Source organism: Tursiops truncatus, chromosome 16, assembly GCF_011762595.2.
Source record: "Tursiops truncatus isolate mTurTru1 chromosome 16, mTurTru1.mat.Y, whole genome shotgun sequence".
Taxonomy (NCBI): Eukaryota; Metazoa; Chordata; class Mammalia; order Artiodactyla; family Delphinidae; genus Tursiops; species Tursiops truncatus.
In genome coordinates, this window is record NC_047049.1 from 72,535,224 (window position 1) to 72,554,793 (window position 19,570).

The 19,570-nt window shown below is 45.8% G+C and overlaps 1 protein-coding gene across 6 annotated transcripts in view; it reads left to right on the plus strand.

Annotated features, from left to right (window-relative positions):
* Positions 1-19,570, plus strand: part of RASGEF1A (RasGEF domain family member 1A) — a 276,356-nt gene that overhangs the window by 37,989 nt on the left and 218,797 nt on the right. For all 6 annotated transcript variants that reach the window (XM_073793596.1, XM_073793593.1, XM_073793591.1 and 3 more), the window contains one exon: positions 2,971-3,126. The gene's annotated coding sequence lies outside the window, so the exon portion shown is untranslated. The remainder of the gene's footprint in view (positions 1-2,970; positions 3,127-19,570) is intronic.

Here is a 19,570-nt window from a genome sequence, read left to right on the forward strand (position 1 = left end):
TTTAGATTCTTTTCCCATATAGGCCATTACAGAGTATTGAGTAGAGTTCACTGTGCTATACAGTAGGTCTTTATTAGTTATCTATTTTATATATAGTAATGTGTATATGTCAAACCAAATCTCTCAATTTATCCTTCCCTCCTCTTACCCCCGAGTAATCATTACTTTGTTTTCTACATCTGTGACTCTATTTCTGTTTGTTGTTTTTTTTAATTATTTATTTATTTATTTATTGGCTGTGTTGGTTCTTCCATGCTGCGTGTGGGCTTTTCTCTAGTTGCAGTGAGCAGGGGCTACTCTCTGTTGCGGTGCACGGACTTCTTACCGCAGTGGCCTCTCTTGTTGCAGAGCACGGACTCTAGGCGCACAGGCTTCAGCAGTTGCGGCACGTGGGCTCAGTAGTTGTGGCTCACGGGCTTTGTTGCTCCGCGGCATGTGGGATCTTCCCGGACCAGGGCTCGAACCTGTGTCCCCTGTATTGGCAGGCGGATTCCCAACCACTGTGCCACCAAGGAAGCCCCTCTATTTCTGTTTTGTAGATAAGTTCATTTGTACCCTTTTTTTAGATTCCACACAGAAGTGATATCATATAATATTTGTCTTTCTCTGTCTGACTTATTTCACTCAGTATGACAATCTCTAGGTCCATCCATGTTGCTGCAAATGGCATTATCTTGTTCTTTTTATGGCTGAGTAATATTCCATTGTATATATGTATCACATCTTTTTCCATTCCTCTGTTGATGAACATTTAGGTTACTTCCATGTCCTGGCTATTGTAGGTAGTGCTGCAGTGAACATTGGGGTGCATGTATCTTTTCAAATTATGTTTTTCTCCGGATATATTTCCAGGAGTGGGATTGCTGGATCATTAAAAATAGAGCTACTGGACTTCCCTGGTGGCACAGTGGTTAAGAATCCGCCTGCCAATTTAGGGGACATGGGTTCGAGCCCTGGTCCGGGAAGATCCCACATACCGCTGAGCAACTAAGCCCATGTGCCACAACTACTGAGCCTGTGCTCTGGAGCCTGCGAGCCACAACTACTGAGCCCGCAGGCCTAGAGCCCATGCTCCGCAACAAGAGAAGCCACTGCAATCAGAAGCCCACGCACCACAATGAAGAGTAGCCCCCACTTGCTGCAACTAGAGAAAGCCTGCGCACAGCAACGAAGACCCAACGCAGCCAAAAATAATAAATAAATAAATAAATTTTAAAAAGAAAAAAGAGCTACCGTATTTTTATAGGAACTTTTATACTTCACAGAGATAATTTTTCATCTATGAAACTGGCAATGATATATAGAGAGATAGAGACTATGAAATATGCGTTTGGTAAAGGCTCAGGAAACAGGAATGTTAATTTGCTGCTGGTAAGAGGGTAAATTGGTAGCAACCTGTTTGGAAGTCTTATTTGGCTATAAGTATTAAAATTATTACATTCGCTCAATACTTCTATTACTAAAAATTTATTCTAAGAAACAAGGACATGCACAGAGAATTATTGACAAGGATATTCACTAAAATGTTATTTCACAGTGTAGTAAAATGTAAATGTTAGTAGAGGACATTGTTGTTTTATAATTCCCAAATGATAGACACTAGAGCACTTCTAATACAGGCATCAGTTATGAGGAATGCTTAGCAATGTGCCAGGCAAATAGCTCTCTGAGCAAGGACTGGGACCCACTTCCATCCCATTGCCCAGACTTTACCCTCAGGGCTAACAACATGGAGTGAAACTCACCCACGGCTGTCTGCTCGCCCCCGCTGCTCCTGGGGGAGCAGAAATTCTGCCCTGAAGAACTGGAGGCAAAAACTGAGACAGGAACATCAGGTCCTGCAGCAGGGAGGGGCCCAAGGAGGCTCTGGCAGGAGCGTAGCGCTGCGGGGGAAGGGAACGCCATTGTTCTAGGGAAGCTACAGAAACGTACCATAATGACTTCACGAGCCTACTCCGGTATGGTCAAGTGGCCCTTGACGAAGCTCTTACCTATGATCTCATTTGATCTTCAGGTCAGGGCTGAGATGGACAGCGGTCACCAAAGCTCAAAGGAACGAGCTTCCCTGAGGTCTCCGAGTGAACATGAGAGCTAACACCATGGGCACTCACGAAGCTGTGCTCTTCTAAGTTCTTTGAACATATTAATTCATTTAAGGTTCATAACAAGCCGAGGGAGGAGGCTCTGTCATCATTATTCTATAGATAGGAAGCAGAGAAACGCAGCGAGGCCACAGCCAGCTTGTGGCAGAGCTGGGGCGTGAACTCGGGGGTCCTCACTCAGGTCCACACACTTGGCCTGGATCCCAGCAGGCTCCTAGGTCCACCTCACTGGTTTTTGGCTCTCAAACGTCTTCTCTGCCTCACTGCCTGGCCCTGGGAAAAGGGCAGGCTGAGGGCCAGGAGTAAGTGAATTGTCCTGGCTGGCCACAGTAGGGACTGCTTCAAAACGTACGGTTTCTTCTTCTTCTTCTTTAATTTTATAAATTTATTTTTATTTTTGGCTGCGTTGAGTCTTCACTGCTGTGCATGGGCTTTCTCTAGTTGCAGGAGCAGGGGCTACTCTTTGTTGTGGTGCGCGGGCTTCTCATTGTGGTGGCTTCTCTTGTTGCAGAGCACGGGCTCTAGGTGCACGGACTTCAGTAGTTGTGGCTCGCGGGCTCTAGAGCGCAGGCTCAGTAGTTGTGGCGCACGGGCTTAGTTGCTCTGCGGCATGTGGGATCTTCCTGGACCAGGGCTCGAACCCGTGTCCCCTGCATTGGCAGGTGGATTCTTAACCACTGTGCCACCAGGGAAGTCCGTACGGTTTCTTCTCGATGAGAAGACCCCCTTTTAGGCAGGACAGAAGGGGAGGAACGGGAGCGGCAGACCTCTCCCAGGCATGAGCCCGGCATCCGTTGTCTCACCGTGTGGGTGGGAGCTGGGAGGCAGGCACTCTAGGCTATCACTCTCTTTGTTTCCTTCCCTCCAGAGCACAGACACGCCGCTGTGTACTGATGGAGTTCATCAGTCAGTGTGAGGGCGCGTTGCCGGAAGATGTGACTCTGTTCCCCCTCACCCTGAGGACAAGGCAGGGCCACCGCACGATACAACAACATGCCGATCTCCATGGATTCCCGAAACACAGGTCAGTGCCCCAGACACACAGTCGTGGTGATTTGCTTGCTTCTGTTCTGAACTCAGAGTCCTAGAAGCCCTCACTCGGTTCCCTGGGACAGTCTTACAGGTGATGTTAGTTGATGCTAAGAATCCTGTACCCATGAGTCTTTTTTGTAGTGTCATTTGCTGAGTATGCAATCCAGTCCTTCCCACCCTGGCTTTGAGACGGTCCTTTGTTGGGCATGCGACTTCTGGCTTTTAACTTAAAATGGTTCTTCAGGCAAGCGTGGCAGGAAAGCAGAAGCCATCTGCTGAAGACAAGACTGAATGGCCTGGTTAAATTATTATAGTAACCAACAATATCAGGATAAAGAGAAGAAATAAGCTTTCATGAGGTTTGATACAGAACTACTTCTCAGGGTTACCCCAGGGGCATGAGCACCGTGACATAGCCAGCCTTCCGACTCACCCTGTAAAGCACACGGACTCTAAATGTTTTTTTAATGTAACATTTTTTCATACTCTGCACGTTCTGCATATACAAAATTAACCTCCTAAAGGTTGAACTTCACTTTTAGATTTTAGAGCTTTGCCTGCCCTGTGGGCTGGATAAGTAGGTCAGCCGGTCAGCTCTTCAATGTTGCATTAATAAAAAACGTGGAGCTAATTAAATGTAAAGGATAGCACCGTGCCTTTTATTCCTAGGGTCCCTTGCACGCGACTGCTGTGTCAGGTGACAGGTGAAGGAGCAAAAACCTCTGGGGCATTTGTTTATTCAGGAAGCATCAAGATGGTGTGGGTGTAAAACCCCGTTGACAGCATTCGTTTTGTCTGAGTTTAGTGTTTGATCATAAGAAAGACAATACCAGATAGGCTTGTCTGAAGAGACTGGCCCCTTGGCTGAGGCTGAATCCTAATTTCCTGGGAGTAAGACACAGGCACAAGGCCATGGACAGAGAGTGGACAGGGCATGTGAAGCCAGGCCTCTTAGGATATGGCACGAAGGGAGTAAGACTAGGAAGAAAAGCAAGGAAATCATTAAAACTGAGGATCAAAGTGAACACCTGGGTGGGTCAGGGGGATATGGCCACATCCGGGGCCAATGGTTTGCCCCCTTGAGTTACAGACTCAGGCTTAGGCACACACAGAAGATGTCTGAACATGATGGTGTGTCTACTTCATCCACTGAGACATAGTAGTACACTGGCCCTACTTCCTAGTGCTCTTTATGCCCTGCCTTTATAACCTCTCATACACATAATGATATTTATTCTTTTTTTTTTTTTGCTGTACGCGGGTCTCTCACTGTTGTGGCCTCTCCCGTTGTGGAGCACAGGCTCTGGACGCGCAGGCTTAGCGGCCATGGCTCATGGGCGCAGCCGCTCCGCGGCATGTAGGATCTTCCCGGATCAGGGCACGAACCCATGTCCCCTGCATCGGCAGGCGGACTCTCAACCACTGTGCCACCGGGAAAGCCCGACATTTATTCTTTTAAGGTGCAAAACATGTTTACATACAAAAACTTGAATCCCCACAAAATCTATACAAGCCTAAGACACAGCCCTGACACTCACAGCCCTGATTCTCCCTGACACAAATGTCCTACGCAAATCTGGTCTAGGAAAACTCACCTTTAAGATGAGATGAGGAAAAGAATCTAGCGAAGGATCACTTTGGAGATCACTACATGAGAAAAGTCAAGGCAACACAAACGGTTGAGGAAGGACTGTTGCCACGAGGCCCATGAAAAGCACGACCAAACATCTTGTGTCAAGTGACACCAGATGATAGAGTCTCCTCTGCAAACAGGAGATACATGTGGAGACACAGAGATGAGGGGAAGAGGGCAGGACCTCAGAGATGAACCGTGACCTGGCAGAGCTCAGGGATGGAAAAACCCTGCTCGGAAGTGATTTCCTCTGGGAGCAGGCAGTGGGGAAAAGAGGAGGGAGTCGCTACAAAGAGCCTCTTTCTCACCCTACTCAGTGTCTGAGCCCTCTGGACTGATTCCCTTGCAGGAGTGCTCAGGAGTTTGCTCATACATCTACAGTGGCTGGGAGGCCTGTTCTAGGACTGCTCTATGATGGAGAAGGCCTTCCTTAGGACAAGCTGTTCTCTCTCCAACCTTGACTCCCCACTAGCTCGTCCTAGATCTCTTCTTTTTAGGGCTTCATGAACCTCTGGGCTCCCTCTCATGGGTCTCCCAACCATGTTCCCAAGTCTAAGCTCCTTAAATCCCAAATCCATGATCTCTCAGTTGCTACAGCCTTGATCCATAGGCTCATGGTCCCTGAGCTCAGAGCCCTCTGCCTCCTGTCAAAAGTACCCTGGCCACCCCTTCTCCAGGACCCTTGAAACCCCACTTCTTTGTGTTCTGCCTCATTGCATCTGGACACCTGAGCATTGAATTAGGGATGGGGTGTGGGGACCTGGAAGTGATGCAGAAATAAGAGTTTAGTGTTGTATGTCATCACCATGGAAACACCTGGTCCTGTGATCTGGGTGCAGCTTCAGGGATGTGGGACCAGAGTCAGACCAGCAGGGGCGCCAGTCTTCACTCCACAAGTGTTTCTGAGTGGCTGTTCTGCTAGGCCTCTTCTCTCCCCTGATCTCCTCGGAGCATTGGGTCCTTGGGAAGCATCAGGTTCCTGGGGCTCATTGAGGAACTGGGGAGCTCCAGGATTGAGGGGCTGCTCCACTGCAGGCTCAATGTGTGGCGGACACAGAACAAGTATCAGATAACGAGCCCATCACAGGGCACCCACAACTGACAAGGGCAGAATAAATGCCAGCTAAAGGAGACCATCAGGGGACCCTCAGAATTAAAGACAGGAGTGACTGAGTTGAGGCCGTTCACTACTCATCAGAGAGGACCAGAGAGTGGAGAAGCAAGTCTTGGAATAGAAATTCAAGAGGACTGGGCGTACCGGAAGACCCACATGGCCTGAGAACTCAGCACCTCTGACTCTGGCTTAGAAGAGGCCTAAGGCTTCAGAGCTGTGGCGAGGGCGGGGCTTTTAATGAAATAACATCTGTTAAGAAGGACTGGGCGACTTAAAAAGGCTGTACTGCCTGAGGAGCCATGGCCTGGGCCAGTTTCTTGATGTGCGCAGGCAGCCAGTGCTTACTACCATTTTTTTTTTTTTTTTTCGGTACACGGGCCTCTCACTGTTGTGGCCTCTCCCGTTGCGGAGCACAGGCTCTGGACGCGCAGGCTCAGCAGCCATGGCTCACGGGCCTAGCCGCTCCGCGGCATGTGGGATCTTCCCGGACCGGGGCACAAACCCGCGTCCCCCGCATCGGCAGGCGGACTCTCAACCACTGCGCTACCAGGGAAGCCCCATACTACCATTTTATTCTTGGAGCTCCACTCTCCTTAAGACATTGAGTGAATCAACAACGAACTGAGCCAAAGTTTAAAAATATACGTACAGAAATGCAACAAGTGCTGGGACTTCCCTGGTGGTCCAGTGGCTAAGGCTCTGTGCTCCCAATGCAGGGGGCCGAGTTTCGATCCCTGGTCAGGGAAGTAGATCCCACATGCCGCAAATAGAAGATCCCGCCTGCCGCAACTAAGACCCAGCACAGCCAAATAAATAAATAAATATTAAAAAGGAAAGAAATGCAACATGTGTTTTGAAAATGGCCAGATTGTGAAGAGAGGGCCAGAGCAACAGAGTTGCCTTTTTTAAAAAAAAAAAATTTATTTATTTATTTATTTTTGGCTGCATTGGGTCTTCGTTGCTGCGCGCGGGCTTTCTCTAGTTGCGGCGAGCGGGGGCTACTCTTTGTCGCGGTGTGCGGGCTTCTCATTGTGGTGGCTTCTCTTTGTTACAGAGCACGGGCTCTAGGCGTGTGGGCTTCAGTAGTTGTGGCTCACGGGCTCTAGAGCTCAGGCTCAGTAGTTGTGGCGCACAGGCTTAGTTGCTCCGAAGCATGTGGGATCTTCCCGGACCAGGGCTCAAACCCATGTCCCCTGCATTGGCAGGCAGATTCATAACCGCTGTGCCACCAGGGAAGCCCCAGAGTTGCCTTTTTAAAAACCCACATGGCTGGCATCCAAAAGCCAATTCCTGGAAGGTATTCATAAAAATCTTTCCAGAAAAATCACATCTGAGTCAAGGAGGCTCTTTTGGCCTGCCTCCTGGAATTGGAGAAGTCCTTCACAACCTGTCAGTGCTGTACCAAACTGGTTCTCTAGTTTCTGAATGTGCCGAGAATGGGCCTTTGCCTCAGCTAGGGAATCACCCACGAGGCCTCAAATAAAGTCAAGCCACGTACAGAAGGCACAAGGCTGCACTCGCTGGGCCTGCAGAGGCACACGGGGTAGAGGCAGCGGGAAGCACAGTGCTGGGATGTGCAGCAGCCAAGGCCTGAGATATGCAGAAAGGAAGAGGGAAATGAAAGGCACAAGAAAGTGCAGAGATAGAAAGGAAAAGCAAAAACCATCTGAGCAAGTAAAAACATACAAGGAGAGCAGTCAAGAACTGCAGGACAAATGACAGAAAACCATGGACCCGCCTGGAACACACGTAGGCGTCCTTGGTACCCAAGAGCCCCTGAACGCCTCACTCCCGCCCCCTAGTGGCTGCAGGGTAAGCTCTGGTCAAGGACAAGACATAAGTGCCAACTCCAGGTGACTTTGCACAGAAGCACATCTTAAACTGAAGAGTTTCAAAGATCAAGCAGTTTAAAATCATTTCCAGGAAGACCTGGGAAGTGGGGTCTCAAGGCAACACCTCCTCTTTGTTTCATGGAATAGAATTTGGGCTCGAAGAGGGACTTCCCGCAGACCTCCACTTAGGGATTGAGAACTTTAGTGTAAATGTAATTATTTTCAAGCATTTTTTTTCTAGAATTTATTGTGAAGTGAAAGTTTTATGAATCTCTGCCAGATATATCTTATGTTTAAGGTTCTTCCTATTTGTGTATCTGTGGCTTCGTGTGAAAGAAAATTTTCAAAATTAAGGTTCATTAAAAAGTAAGAATAGGGCTTCCCTGGTGGCGCAGTGGTTGAGAGTCCGCCTGCCGATGCAGGGGACGCGAGTTCGTGCCCCGGTCCAGGAAGATCCCACATGCCGCGGAGCGGCTGGGCCCGTGAGCCATGGCCGCTGAGCCTGCGCGTCCAGAGCCTGTGCTCCGCAACGGGAGAGGCCACAACAGTGAGAGGCCCGCGTACCACCAAAAAAAAAAAAAAAAAAAAAGTTAGAATAGGGAATTCCCTGGAGGTCTAGTGGTCAGGACTCTGTGCTTCCACTGCAGGAGGCACGGGTTCAATCCCTGGTTGGGGAACTAAGATCCTGAAAGCTGCGTGGCAGGGCTAAATAAATAAATAAATAAATGGCTGTTGTTTTTTTTAAAAAAAGAATACTTTTGTTTCTTATTTATTTTTTAATTATAGTTGATTTACAATGTTGTGTTAGTTTCTGGTGTACAGCAGAATGATTCAGTTTTATATATATGTATTACTTCAATTAGTATGTATATATATGTATTCTTTTTCATGTTCTTTTCCATTATGGTTTATTACAGGGTATTGAATATAGTTCCCTGTGCTATACAGTAGGACTTTGTTTTTTATCTATTTTATACATAGTAGTTTGTATCTGCTAATCCCAAACTCCTAATTTATCCCTCCCCAACCCCTTTCCCCTTTGGTAACCTTAATGAGTTTGTTTTCTATGTTTGTGAGCCCGTTTCTGTTTTGTAAATAAGTTCATCTGTATCATACTTTATTTTATTTGGCCGCACCTGGCAGCTGTGGGATCTTATTTCCCCAACCAGGGATCAAACTCTTGCCCTCTGCAGTGGAAGCTCGGAGTCTCAACCACTGGACCGCCAGGGAAGTCCCTCAGTAAACACTTTTAGTCAACACGCTGCCATAAACTTGTGGTGTCCTGTAGTAGAATTCAGTTAGCAATGTTCTCAGAGTGTGTGGGAAAAAAGGTGAGTGGAAGCTGATTCCATCAGGCTGAGTGGAGAAGCATGGGGCGGGGGTGGAGGGCTTGAGACCTGATCGCCCTCCCCAGGCAGCGGCCGGGGGTCACTTCCCCAGCCCCTCCCTCCGGCGCATGACCAGAAGCCTGTGGCGGCTGCCTAGACTCAGCCACCCAAGCCAGGTCCCAAGTGCCACGGTAGTGCCCGATATCACCACCAGAGGGTGAGTGGGATTCAGCATTGTTTGGCCTTGTTCTCTGGACAACAGAACAAACAACCTGGCTTCTGTTTCAGGACACCAATCTGTTTAGCTGAGATGCTGCCGTGCGGGTGAACCCCCATTTACTAGAGTTAGGTTTTCAAGAAAATTCCCTCTGCTCTTCAGGGTTATAATAAGGGGGTATTTCGTCCTGGTGTGACTTTGCAGTGTGTGTTTGTGAGGAGGGCATGTGCCCTCTCCCTGTACACCCCCCCTCACCCCAGCTTCCCGTCCCTGAGCCTCTCTGGCACTCCTGATAGTGTAAGTGCAAGACCTGCACACTGACAACCACGATGCTGCCAAGGGAAACCAGCAAGGACCTGAGCAAATGGAGAGAGAGTTCGTGTTCATGGGCTGGAAGATGCAATATGATTAAGACGGCAATTCTCTCCGAAGTATCTATAGAGTCACTGCAGTCTTTTAAAAAAATCCCAGAAGCTTTTTACAGAAATTGGCAAGCTTATCCCCTAGGGCAAAAACAGCCAAAAGAATTTTGAAAAAGAACAAAGTTGGAGGATTTATGTTTCCCGACTTCAAAACTTACTATAAAGCTTCAGTAAAAAAGAAACAAACAAAAAACAGTATGGTGCTGGCATATGGATAGGCATATATATCAGTGGCACAGACTAGAGTCTGTTGCAGCAAAAATAGAAATGAAGTTTTCCCTCTCCTGAGAACAAGGAAAATAAAGGGAACAGGCTAGAGAAGAGACGTAACCTGGCCTGAAAGAATTAATCACCCCTAGTTTTTTTTTTTTTAACTGTTACTAATCTGTAGTGTCTATAAATAGATTTTACTCCACAAAACTAACCTATTACTCTTTAACACTATGTGAATTACATCCTGCACTCCCTTGTAACATTTGCATTTCAGAAAAAAGTTGCAGGCTGATAACCCAGAGACAAAGGGACCCAGTAACAGGGCTGCCTGACGCCAGCACTGACTGTTTTGAAATAATGCAGGAAGAAGAAGAATGCAGGACCTTCACTACTTTGATCCTTATCATATACCCTGGACTGCTAGCCCCACGTATAAAATCTTCTCCCATTCCCAAAGGGGGTGTGGGCACAGTTCTTGAGGCGCTAGACTGCTCTCTTCCCTTCTGCCTGGCAGAAAAATAAAGCCATCTCTCTCTTCCTCCAAAATCTCTGTCTCCGTATTTCTGTATTTCTGTCTGGCATTGGTGCACAGGGAAGCCAATATTTCGGCAACAAGTCTAGAAATAAACCCTTACATTTATGGTTCATTGACTTTCAACAAAAATGTCAATGCAATTCAATGGAGTGAAAGGATAGTCATTTCAGCAAATGGTGCTGGGACAAAGGAATTAATGGTTGCCTGGGGTTGGGGTAGGAATGGGGAAGGACTGCCCATGGGGTGATAGAAATGCCCTAAAACTGAATTGTGGTGATAGTTGCTCAACAGTACAAATTAACTAAAAATCATTGAATTTACACCTGAAATGGGTAAATTCTATGGGGGAGGGAGAGGTAGACACCTCAGCCTAGAAGCAGGTCAGGCACTGGTGTGCTGAGGTGGGAGGGTCTGTAGTGGACAGGCTGGGTCTCTACCTTCTTCCCCACACCCTTGCTGAGCCTTTCGGAGCCTCTGCCCCTTCATTTTCGTAAACTAGGATAATGACACTTGCAGGCGGTTGGGGAGGGTGGAAGGAAGGCACCATGTAAGGCTCTTGCCATAGGGCCAGCTGTGCCCTCCCTGGTGGGGTCCCACTCAGCTCCCAGAGCTGGGGGCAGCAATCCCTGACCGGGAGCCTCCCACTCTGGCTTCAGAGCACCCAGGGGCCGAGAGGGTCTGGCCAGCACCGCCCTGAAGGAGTAGCATGCTGCCCCCACGTACACTTTTCTAGTGGCTGCATTTAAAAAGTAAAAAGAAACAGGTGCAATTCATTTAAATAGTACATCTTATTTAACCTAACTCACCCTACATATTATCACTGACATGTGATCATTTTATTAATCATCAATAATACATTTTACATTCTGTTTTTCTTACAAAGTCTTCCAAATGTGATGTGTATTTTTCACTCATAGCGCGTTTCAGTTTGGACCAGCCATATTTCAACTGTCCAGATAGCCTCCGCTCATTTTTTGATTGGATTGTTTTTTTGTGGTTGTTATTGAGTTGTATGAGCTGTTTGTATATTATGGAAATTAAGCCCTTGTCGGTTGCATCATTTGCAAATATTTTCTCCCAAACAATTAGCACAGGTGCTAAGACCACTGGATGCCCACATGCAAAAGAATGAAGTTGGATTCTTACCTCATCCCACATACAAAATTAACTCAAAATGGATCAAAGACCTACATATAAGAACCAAAATTATATAACTTGTATTGATAGAGGAAAACATGAGAGTAAACCTTCATGACCTTGGATTCAATGATTTCCTAGATCTGATACCAAAAGCACAAGCAAGAAAAGCCAAAAGAGATGAATTGGACTTCTTACAACGAAAAACTGTTGTGCATAAAGGAGAAAGGGAAAAGATAATCCACCCTCCAAAATGGTACAAGAAGTTTGGCAATCACGTATCTGATAAAGATCTGTAGCCCACCAGCCAAGACTGAGAGAGACGTACCCAACTCTGCAGGACACTTCATTGGGCTTAGAGGGTGACTAGGAAAGAAATCAGTCTGGCAGGTGCCCAAGGCCAGTGCGGACCCCAGGGCTGGGGAGGGAGACGAGGAAGGGCTGAGAGTTGGCGTTAGAACGGATGGCCACTAGAGAACGCCAGAGCACCAGTGGGTGTTGGCGGAACTCCACGGATGTAACCAGAGAGGAGGTGCTGGTTATCGGGCAGCTCTGACTCTCCCACCCAAACTGCCTCGTCTCACAGAGGGGCACAGAGGTCTGCCTTCAGCGTTTGATGGGGGGCACTTCTAGCCTGGTCGGGTGGCCTAGTGGTGGGACAGCCTAACAGGCTGTCTGCGGACTGACTGCCCTTTGTTTCTCCAGAGGCAGGACTCTGGACCCAGAAATACCTGGCTTGACTCATGGGATTGCAGCTGTCAAGCTGCAGGCCTGCGTGGGTGTTGGCATCTAGAAAACAAGGCTGTTGGTCCTGAAAGTGGAGCCTGTAAAAGCCCTGGTATTTTGGTGGGTGGACTGTGCTCATCGCTGTTTGCTTTCTTCCTTTGCAGAGTTCTCCCCTAACTTCCTTCTTCCCTTTTCATCTGAGCCTCTTTTGTCCCCACACCCCTGCCGGGTGGACCTTAGCAAATCTCAAGTACAATATCCCGTATAATTAACTGTTTCAGCAGGCTGTATTTAGATCCCCAGAGCTTATTCATCCTGCATAACGTAATTTTTGTAATTGTGTCACCAACATCTCCTGTCTTCCCACGCAAGTTCCCAACAATCAAGATTCTGCTGTGTTTTGTGAGTTGGACTTTAGTAGATACCAGATGTAATTGAAATAAAAGTGTTTTCTTTTTGTGGTTGCTTTTTCCACTTAGCATAATGTCTTTCAGGTTCATTCATGTTTTCCCAAATGTAAGAGGTCATTTTTTTTAAGGCTGAACAATATTCATTCTTATATATCACATTTTCTTTATCTATTTCTGCTAGACACCAGGGAAACAATAATAGGACGGCACCTCTAATTTCTAGATGCCTAAATTAAATAGATAAATAAAATAAAAATTGATAACATCAAATTTTAGTGAGAACTGAGAGGAGTAAAAATTACCCTGTATAGAGCTCATGGGCACATAAAAAATACATCCAGGGATTCCCTGGTGGCTCAGTGGTTGAGAGTCCGCCTGCCGATGCAGGGGACATGGGTTCGTGCCCGGGGCCGGGAAGATCCCACATGCCGCGGAGCGGCTAGGCCCGTGAGCCATGGCCGCTGAGCCTGCACGTCCGGAGCCTGTGCTCCGCAACGGGAGAGGCCACAGCAGTGAGAGGCCCGCGTACTGAAAAAAAAAAAAAATCCAGTTGGGAAAACTGATTGGCTTTTACTTATAAACTTAAAACTTTATTGGGAGCTCCCTGGTGGTCCAGCACTTAGGACTCCGTGCTTTCACTGCCAAGGGCACGGGTTCAGTCCCCCATCGGGGAAATAAGATCCTGCAAACCAGGCAGCGTCGCCAACAAACAAACAAAAACCTTTATCTATGCTGTTAGAAAAAAGAGTAAAAGTAAATACAAAACAATGAAAACTCTCTGAAGTTCTTTTTTTTTAAGTTTTTAAAAATATATTATTTGTTTAATATTTATTTATTTGGCTGAGCCGGGTTTTAGTTATGGCACGTAGGATCTTTAGTTGCGGCCTGCAAACTCTTGGTTGCGGCATGTGGGATCTAGTTCCCTGACCATGGATCAAACCCGGGCCCCCTACATTGGGAGCACAGAGTCTTAGCTACTGGACCACCAGGGAAGTCTCTCTCTGAAGTTCTAAGACACCCTTACTTTCTGTATTCCTCCAGCCATCTATAATCAGCTTCTATTTTGTGCAAACGTTTACAAAAAAATCAAGAGTAGGGAAACAGAAAGTTGAGTCCCAGTATCTACATCCTCATGGTTGTTTTGGGACTCCTAATGCCAAAATCCCAGGGTATTATGAAGATTAACTCCAATAATATCCATGAGGTTTCCAAAACAGTGCATTGTAACCTACTTGTAAACACATAACAGATGTGTTGTGTTCAGTAACACATGTTCAGTGATTGTTGCACTAATGACTATATATATGTTGTTTTCCAAATAGAGACATACTCAGATGTTACAGCCTTTATTAGCCTTCTGTAAACTTTGACGTGCCAGCCAAACGTGATCCTTCAAGATTGTGATGGTGGCCTTTAATGGTCTTTAATAGTTGTTTTGAGATAAAGTGGTTGATGTAAGGGGCTGAGTTGTGGTGTGCCTACTTTCTCTAGTGTTACTAATAACGGGTCTGGGGGAGCAGCATCGGCACAAGGAAGAAAGTTGTTAAAGATGCCAGTTCATGCCGTTCCAAACCTGCAGAATCGCAATTTCTTCCATGGGTGTTGGAATGCTTTGTATGCATATTAAAGTTTGAGAGGCAAGATTTACATAAGTGCTTATAATAAAGATGATATGGCTAGTTTTTTTGTGTGTGTGTGTGTTACGCAGGCCTCTCACTGTTGTGGCCTTTCCCGTTGCGGAGCACAGGCTCCGGAAGCGCAGGCTCAGCGGCCATGGCTCACGGGCCCAGCCTTTCTGCACCATGTGGGATCTTCCTGGACCGGGGCACGAACCTGTGTCACCTGCATCAGCAGGCGGACTCTCAACCACTGCGCCACCAGGGAAGCCCTACATGGGTCGTTTTAATAACTGCTATCACCTATGACCTTCTTCGCAGATTCTGCCTGAGAGCACTTTTTTTTTTTTTTTTTTTTTTTTGGCTGTGCTGCACAGCATGTGGGATCTTCATTCCCTGACCAGGGGCCAAACCTGCGCCTCACATATTGAAGGCTGATTCTTAACCACTGGACCACCAGGGAAGTCCCACATTTTAATAAATATGAAATGTAGTTAACTTCAATATTATATTTGATTCAAGTGTACAACATAGTTTCAGGTGAGCAACATAACTTATATAGATGACAAATAAATTTGCTTTAATTACGTTCTCCAGGCAATTCCAGGGAGAAACCAGGGTTATGCAACAGGTCTCGCAGGTATTTTTGTGGTGTGAGAGTTGAGTCCAGCCTTTGGTTCAAGGAAAGGTAATAATAGAGTCTGTGTGAGTGGGTCAGGTCAGTGCACCCCACATTCCCCATTCCTGTAGCACCAGTAGTAGCTGAGTGTGAGACAGAAGGGCCTATGGAAACAGGGAAGGAGAATATCACGTTTTGGTCTCCGTGTAGGAGCTCATTTTCTTCTGAATCTGTCATGTGACAAAGGATAGGGGAGCGTGGCCTTTCTGCATATGAAGGGCCTTCTGCCTCTGAGTGTGCAGGTAGCAGGTGAAAGTGCTGTGCCGATGTCTTCAAGGGTGTACAGGTGTGATTTCTCTACACAATATCGCCTGCCAAAGAAACCTGGAAATGGAAGAGGAAGAGGAAGAAATGGCAGGTTCTCTGGTAAAATTTGTGATCCAGATCAGCAGCCGTGTCACCTTTTCTTGCTGAAACCCCATGTGTTTAGAACTTGCAAACATTTACTTCTGTACCTCTGGTAGTCCTGCCTAAAAAATTTGTTTTCAATACTTTTCTTTTTTTCCCTAATGATAGCCAAGGTTAGATCTCTAGGCTATTCCTCTCTTATATCCCATTGCCTTCTCTCCATTTCCATCCAGGTTCCCTTTACAGCATAAAGAATTTCTACCATGAATTACTGATGTGCAAATGTTGAAAATGTTCCCTTTTTGTCATATCAACTTGAGGATGTGTTGATATACAGGATTCTCACTGAATATGAGGTTGGGTCCTGGGATATCAGTGAAGACAGAGAATATGTAATATTTAGGTCCTGTCTGGATGCAGGATCAGTCTACGTAGACAAGGATAATGAAAATGTACCAATTAAGCTGATTGCTGTAGGGCCTAGAATAACCCAGAGTTCTGAAAAATAGAGCTCTCAATTGCCTCAAGGAAAGACTTCCTATTTAAAATACACAAGAGTACAGGACATGAGAGTTATATGTGGTTTTAAATGTGCTTAACACTGTTCTCATGATTAGATTAATGTTTTTTGGTTTGCTTTTTTCTTTGCTTTCTTGCAAAACTGTTCCAGCAATGATGAGGCCTGTGTGCGTGGGTCAGATGATATCAATTTGTCCCATTACAGCTGATGGTAATTTTGTTCACTTGATTCAGGGGCTATCTGCCAGATTCCTCGACTGAAAAGCTAATAATTTTCCAATTATTGTTAATAGGGGCTTGGAGGGATTTACTAAGAGATGTGCATAAACCATCACAATTCATGTGAATACTACTGTCTTCTTCATTTCCCTTTACTTGTAGATTGCTTTGGAAAATGAAGGCTCTCACCTTTGTTCAGGTTTTGTTAGTAAGAGTTCTGTAAATGGTCTTTTAAATTCCATTGTCATTTCAGTTATTCTCTTGTTTATTACTTTTTGTATCTCCAGGAAAAGAAAACAAGAGTCCTATAGTAAATGTTCAAGTATCTTAAAATGCTATAATATAATCAGCACAAATGAGAAATGAAATAATTTCATGGAAATAGGGATTTGTTGATGCAAAGAAAATCTTCATGATATTTCATCTTGTCCTACTCATTTCTTGAGTTGATCTGCATCTTTCACTCTAGATCAGTGACAATTCTAGATATTTATAAAATGAAATAAGATATTGTTGTTCACATCTTAAAATCAGATATCCATCCTTATTTTTTTTTTTGGCCACACAGCACGGCTTGTGGAATCTTAGTTGCCCCACCAGGGATCAAACCTGTGCCCTTGGCAATGAAAGCACGGAGTCTTAAGTAGGGAATTTCCTCCATTCCTTTTTTTTTTTTTTTTTTCTGGTACACGGGCCTCTCACTGTTGTGGCCTCTCCCGTTGTGGAGCACAGGCTCTGGACATGCAGGCTCAGCGGCTATGGCTCACGGGCCCAGCCGCTGCACAGCATGTGGGAGCTTCCCGGACCGGGGCACGAACCCGTGTCCCCTGCATCAGCAGGCGGACTCTCAACCACTGTGCCACCAGGGAAGCCCCCATTCCTTATTTTTGATTGAGTAGTACTTGGAAGTAGAGTTATGGATCTGCAGATTAGAAATACTTTCTAAGTGTTTTAAAGGGTCTGTCAGGAAGCACTATTTGGTAAAGTAATTTTCTATAACTTACAGTATCCTCTCTTCTCTACTGAACATAGTACTGGATTGGAAATTATAGAATCCCCAGGATGAGTCATCTTCCTTTTTTTAAATAAACAGGTCTTTTCTGTCTCTAAGCTGAACCTGTCACCTTTTTTGAGCAAAGGAAGGAACCCTGGGATGTGAAGAAAAGGAGACAACAGTCATACACCCAGATAGGTGGGAATGAATAAAGCAGATAGCACAAGTGTGATGTCCAAAGGTGAAGGAGGAAGCTAGGCTTTAAAATATCGTTTGGGAAGCTCTGCTTTGATGGAAATTATGTTGAGAAGCCTAGGGTTGTCTCTTGCTCTCACAGAGACACATCTCCTGCTCCACTCATATCATGCTCCTAAATTCTCTAAGGATTTTCCTTTTGCTCCAGTGATCTTCCCTGGCAATCAGAGTGAGAGCCAAAGTCTTCCCAATGGCCAGTGAGGGTCTGTATGTTCTGACTCTTCTTCCATTCTTTATGGGGGCCTGGGAAAATCTGTGCACATACAGAGTTCTTTCATGGAGTTTATGTGAGTTTCTCCTCCCTTATCTTTGGGGGCACTTGTCTCCTAGAGACACCTACACATTCCACTTCAACACTGGGAACGTGAGATAGACTGACTGTCCCCCATTCGAGTCTACATAGAGCATGCTTCCCCATGAACCAGGCCCTGTACTAGGTCCTCAGAAATGAACCTGGGAGCCTCACAGTGTTTACTCTGGCCTCACGATAGAATAACCTGGGCCACTTCATTAAGATATCATTGATCCTGGGCCCTGCCAAAGACTAACTGACAGAATCTATCGAGGTGGGACACAGGGGATGGTAGTTCTGAAAAACACACAAATGATCCCAATGGGGAGTCAAGGCTGAAAATTACTTTGGTGAATGTTGCTCATCAGAATTTCATGGCTATACAAATCACTTATGGATCCCATTAAAAACAGATACTGGGGCCCCATGCTCTGATGTTATGACTCTCCAAGTCTGGGATGAAGGTCATTAATCTGCACTTTGAGCAACGACTGCTTCCCCCAGACCTCATTTCCAGCAGCGTTGATCTAGAGAAATCAAAAACAGCGCCTGAGTGCCTTACATACAACCACCCTATCTGAACACAAATACTGCTTATTCCCAGGGAAGACCACTAACAACTTCTGAAAAGATGACATTCTCTGCTCACCACTTTCAAATTGAGTGGGGACGAGAGAAAGCAGTGGGGTCTGAGCAAGACTCTTATGGAGAAACAACATTTATTCATTCAGGAAAGGAATGTTTCATGAGGACCTACTGTATGCTCACAGGTATGTGAGGATGCACTACGTTCAAGACACTGTGCTAAGATCCTCACGTTATGAGAGTTAATTATCGTCATCTGCTGGGAACTGGGTATTCTATGTTCATCTTTCCCAAGAGGATTTAGATGTTGGGCTTACCTTCCTGGGAGTAGAGATTATCTTTGTCTCTTCTCTTTCATTATCACTGATGATAGAAATAAAACCCATCCACCAAACTTCAAGTCCTTTGCTCTCCTTTATCTGAGTCTGAGCATCAAAAATTGTGAATGCCAGGTCCATTCACAAAGGTGACAGAGTTTCCAGAAACTCTGGTCTTTGAGCTGCTCTGAAAAGGGTGACCAAGGAATGGGGGCAGAGCCATGGCAGGACATTTTTTTGTTGTTGTTTAAGTGCTCATTTTAAATGGAATCTGAACTGATGTTCACTTTTAGGCTCTGCAAGTCTGATTTTGGAAGAAGGGCTATATTCTGGGTGGAAATTCTGGACCAGCAGAGCTGTGCCCGCAATGTTAAGCCTGAAGTATGAAACAGGAATCTGATGGGCTGCCCTAGAGATGGGACTGATGGGTGCCTTATGTGTTTATATTACTCAGGGTGATTCTGGGTGGCCAGTCCCTGATTCTGATCTTGGGAAGAGAGCAGTGAGTGGTGACTTGAAGCAGGATCTTAGTTCCCTGCCCAGTAATTGAACCTGAGTAGCCTGGGTGCAAAAACCAGGAATCCTAACGGCTAGGGGCTAGAGGCTAGAGGCAAAGTTGCCCTGGCTCTTGCCCTGTTTGATAAATGAATTTCTCAAGGAGGCAAAAACTGCAAAAACAGGTATTAAGTTTATTATCAGAGACACAGCACAACATGTGGGAGAGCACACAGAGAAACAGTTTAAGACAGAAGCAAATATTTATAAATAAATAAATAAATAAATAAATATTTTTTTAAAAGGTGGTTAGGAGCACTTTATCTGCAGGAAATAGGGGAGAGGTTTTTCTACAGAAGACACCAAATCAAAGCAAGGATAATATTTGATTGTATCTTAGCCAGTCACGATTTTGGAAAGCCTAGTTGGCTGTGTATGATTGGTTGTTTTTTTTTAACTTTTATAAATTTATTTATTTATTTTTGGCTCCGTTGGGTCTTTGTTGCTGCGCGCGGACTTTTCTCTAGTTGTGGCAAGTGGGGGCTACTCT